This window comes from Mya arenaria, chromosome 6 (genome assembly GCF_026914265.1).
Source record: "Mya arenaria isolate MELC-2E11 chromosome 6, ASM2691426v1".
Taxonomy (NCBI): domain Eukaryota; kingdom Metazoa; phylum Mollusca; class Bivalvia; order Myida; family Myidae; genus Mya; species Mya arenaria.
This window is the reverse complement of record NC_069127.1, coordinates 56,987,919-56,993,288: the sequence shown is the minus strand read 5'-3', so window position 1 is coordinate 56,993,288 and position 5,370 is coordinate 56,987,919.

Sequence of the window (5,370 nt, the reverse complement as noted above, 5' to 3'; positions counted from 1 at the left end):
TTTCATACAAGCTACTCTGTTCTGTAAGCTATCGAACATCAAGATAACATTAATGAGTTATACTGAATTGACATAACATTATCTCTATGATTTATTCAGTTTACGGTTGCCTACCTGATTAACGTTGCGTAATCTATATGATCAGTTATTGATGACGTTGCATGACCTCTTTGAGCAGTACATGTTGCTGTTGCCTAACCTATATGAGCAGTTGTTTATGCCGTTGCATTACCTCTATGAGCAGTACAGGTTGCTGTTGCGTAACCTATATGAGCAGTTGTTTATGCCGTTGCATTACCTCTATGAGCAGTACAGGTTGCTGTTGCGTAACCTATATGAGCAGTTGTTTATGCCGTTGCATGACCTCTATGAGCAGTACAGGTTGCTGTTGCCTAACCTATATGAGCAGTTGTTTATGACGTTGCATGACCTCTATGAGCAGTACAGGTTGCTGTTGCGTAACCTATATGATCAGTTATTGATGACGTTGCATGACCTCTATGAGCAGTACAGGTTGCTGTTGCGTAACCTATATGATCAGTTATTGATGACGTTGCATGACCTCTATGAGCAGTACAGGTTGCTGTTGCGTAACCTATATGAGCAGTTGTTTATGACGTTGCATGACCTCTATGAGCAGTACAGGTTGCTGTTGCGTAACCTATATGAGCAGTTGTTTATGACGTTGCATGACCTCTATGAGCAGTACAGGTTGCTGTCAATGTTTATTTTCCTTGTGGAAAGTTCAAAAAATCACATTTTTTATACTGCATCTGTAAAATAAATTTATATAAATAACTCCAAGTACTTCATGTTGTCTAAAGTAAACAACATTACTTACAGGCGTAAATGTCAACTTCATTTTCGACAGATGTTTTGTTTACCTGGTTGTTGTATCTGGTTTATTTCGATATATATATATATATGGTGGTTCAATTGTAACGTCTAAGTTCGTGTTTTATCTGCTGATGCTTTATATTTATAACAAAAGTATTTGTACGAAATTTGTAAGCTGTAAAGTAAACCTATGAGTAGGAGGAAACGTGTGGGTCTGGAACAAAAGCATTGTGCTCTGATCTAACTGGTTCTGGACGAGGCGGCTGTTTCTTACCCCCACACACTGAACCAATGCCAGGCAATCATAATTATGTTTACTACTTCTGAGTTTATCAAGTGTTTTACGAAATAACACCAAATGACAATACATCCAACAAGTTTGACTGCACATTATGTTATCATTCATTAAATCGCTGATTGGTTGATGTAGTTATGTAAATTATAGGCCTAATTTTAACCTACGAAATCTATTTTTCGTATTCTTTTGAAAACCCAATACACACATAATGCTGAAACTGAAGCACTCCAATCAACCAATGACAAAACGTCACAACTAATGAAATGATCTGATAACCTAATAGTCCAGTTTAACAGCTGCTCTACTTTCAATCTGTGAAATAGATATTAACATTCTCAATTTTTAGACGTAAGGCAAAAGTTACTTTAAACATTTAATTTCAAATCGCATTTTCCGAGTATTCGAATCCGAATTTGAACCCTGACACACAGTTTATCTGTAAGTTTAAGTATGTTACAATCCATGCTTTGAATATATTTTGCACAAGGCCCAATAAAAAAAATCTAAGTCACATCTGTATTACAATCTTAATTCACTTTAAACATACAAATGACACTAGTACTGGTTTCTAGTGTGATTTATATTAGTTTTTAGCTCTCTTCACAATCAAAAATGAACTGCTATCAATTAGAATAAAACATAAAATCAAAAGTAATTTAAATTTATGTATGTTTTACCTTTATTCAAGATTATGTAAAAGAATCCAAAGTAATGCAGGAAACAATAATTAGATACAACTCATCGTTTATAAGCAATTACTTGAGTATTTTTTGGTCTAAATAAGTTTTTATAAAAACAAATATGTGAGAAAATTCGCTTTCATACAGAGTTAAAGTGTACAATATTTTGACATAAATTATAGTGTATTTCATAAATACACACCGCCCTTATGTGGTAAATTGAATTAAGACTAATATTTAGAAAAGACTTAAGTAGATTTGTGAAATATGGGACCAGGGATTTCAATAATAGATAGTCCAAAGCATTCCCAAGTTCAAACGTTTTGTTCGAATTCGTTTCATGTTAATCAATTTTCTTTTTTCAAAAACATCGTTTTACAAAGCCGTGCATATTTTTACAATTCTATAACTTCCTATATAAAATAACAAAACCAAAACTTTTCAATGTTATTCTTTTGGAAGTCTCAGAAAAGCACTTGGTAAAGCAATTAACATAAACAGAATATACTTGCACCATGAGGAAAGTATATCTAGATAGCAACATGCTTGACAATAAATGGAGCTTACAGACGTGGTCGACTGGCCGAGGAAAAACTGAGATAAAACGCTCCTTCTGAGAAAAACTCAGAAACGTCTGTCCGTTCGTCATCCAGATTTACATTATTTGTCTTTATCCACTAGATATTAAGCCGCATCACCCTATAGCTCCTTCACTTAAGGAATGAATTGAGGGATTGATGGCATTATCGGGGTATGAACGCAATTGGGCTGGTCAAAGTGTGTGAAGTCCGAAGGACTCCATGCGTTCTTTGACCAGCCAAATTCATTCCTTTAGTTTACACCATTAGTGCCTTATATCATCCAAGAATTTAAAAAAAAAACTTCATTCCATTTAAGAAAACCTTTCAGTAATTCTTTCTTACCCTTTCTGTAAATAGAACGACCCGACTGTCACCGGAAACGTTTAATCAAATGACGTCACGATAACGCGGGAAGAGATCAACCACTTGAAATCACTTTTAATTGTAATATTGAAACACTTATGGCAACATTACATTACATATATCATTATTTAACACTTTCTTAAATGTTAAATAATATTTCACGGCACCTGCTGACACAATATATACAATAACAAGATCAAAAATGTTCATGTATATTATCATTCGATGAATTGCGATCCGAACATATCCGAATATGGTGCGTTTATCGATTGATGAACGCATTTGCCGAAAGGCAGTTCATTGAAGGAATAAGAGTTGAAGTGTACAAATAATGATGTATATAACATATATAATTTACATGATTTATGTATACGTACTGTATCAAGTTGTACATGTGATTATAACATCGTTATGTTCTTCGTAGACAAGTGACAACAAAATTGGCCATTCATCTGATGAAGCTGCATAATAAAAATGCAAACTTTCACTATAAACATTTTTTTTTAAATTAAGAATTAGTTGAATCGATATAAACGTATCGGTTCCCCAAAGCTGAATACCTTTACATTTATATGCGCACTGATCACTCATGCTTTTAAAACGCCTGCTGGCGGTATCATTAAAAACAAGATAATTTAATTGCCTTCAAATTCGTTTTACTCAAACGTAGAATATATATATATATATATTTCACAACCAAATACAGTTTACTGGGCAGTTGCCTAATTCCGGATTAGCCTAAATATTCGGAAATCGTTTAAAAAACGTTTCGGCGACCGTGATCAATATAGAATGATCACAGTCTACGCAATTGACCTCCATAGCAACAGAAACAACACAAAAGTGCAGCTATTCGAGGATAACCCCAAAATAAATACCTCTTAACTTTCGCTTTCCTAAATGTCAATATTAAGTCACGTGGGGGATGACGTCACACAGCGCGAGCTTTTATATTGAGGTTCGACAGGGTTATCTTTAAACACTAGACCTACTATACGATGTTTATGACTTATCGTCAATCACGAAATACAACGCCAATTACATATAAAGAAAATAAATTGATGATATCATTGTTTTGTGTTGTGCAGCATTTGATATGAAAATGAAGCAAAAATGAAGCAGATTCGTACTTTCAAAATTATGCAAATTCGGACAAATTAGTAGTTCGGATACGCCGAAAATACACTTACAAATACTTCAGAGAAGTATAAAATTTATATACAGGTTAAACATTTAATGATGTTCATTTAAGTAGCATTTAAATATTTGTTTATTGACTTGATAATGTTTACTTTGTTCTTTGAAAAAATCCGAATATTTAGGCACTGAATGCAGGTTTTTGGACGTCGTTTATGCCCTTATTTCGTACTGAATATTATATTATAGTAAATTGTTTTTTCTTTTATTCTTTTTCCATTTTGGTTGATATAGTACCCAGCATTTTTCTATTAAAATTTCATGCACTTATGTTCAGTAATTATGACAATATATTAAGAAAACTTCAAAATTGATCCGGAATTAGGCAACTGCCCAGTATACCGTTAAATAGATTTTGTACCAAGGAACAATATAATTTCATCTAATGTTAGCCATCCATTAGTATGATACAGAGATGTATTCGTGCTGTTTAGATATGAACATGACGATAATTTCTGTTTTTAATCATAGTAAAATTTTCACCATCCATCATTCTTATATATATATTGATTACATTTTTGTATTACTCAATAATGACGCTTTTTATGACATGATATATTAAGGGGGGTAATGAAACAAAAAAATCCATGATTATAAAGCAAGGTTATTGTTTTTTTTAAATTACAGGATTTCTTTTCAAAACGCCTCTTGATGAAAATTTACCATTTTGTACCTTTAAAATGTAACATAACTAGTAGCATTTTTAGCTCGACTATTAGAAAGTTAGAATGTTCACTATCCTTCACCGTTCATCCAATTGACTCAATACTTCATACAATTGTTGACGGTCTGGACTGGTATTCCATATTCAATATTCATCTTAAGTTAAGATTATGGTCATACATCATTGATTTCAGTCACTCTATTGGTCAGTTATTAATAACACACTCTCTACGAAATACATAATTGTATCCACTGTTACAACTGCTCTGCATGATATTGAGCTATATGTAATGGGGTAAACCTCGAATGTCATGACCCACAAATATGTGCACCTAATATATCAAGGGTCTTCCTCAGTGCAATCGTCGTTTGAAGGAACAAAAAATGCCAGTTTCAATGACAATGCATCTTTACTGTACATGAGCATGTTTAAATGTTACCTAAGTGCTCTCATTTGCCAAACACAGTTTTTAACATTATCGAAACTTAAATCAGTATAGACTTTGATTTAAAATGTCTGTTTAAATGAGTGTATTCTTGTTACTGATTGGGTGTTTGTTCATAGAAGCAAGTAAAATTAACAAAGTTTGCACATATCGTTATACATTTAACGTAATTCAGTGAGTAAGTCACATTAAAGATCATAAACAAATATTCAACCCATAATAACTCAGATCTATATATAATTAGATAGTAATTCGATATTTCGTCGGTCTCACAAATGGAATATATAAAACGTATATTGATCATG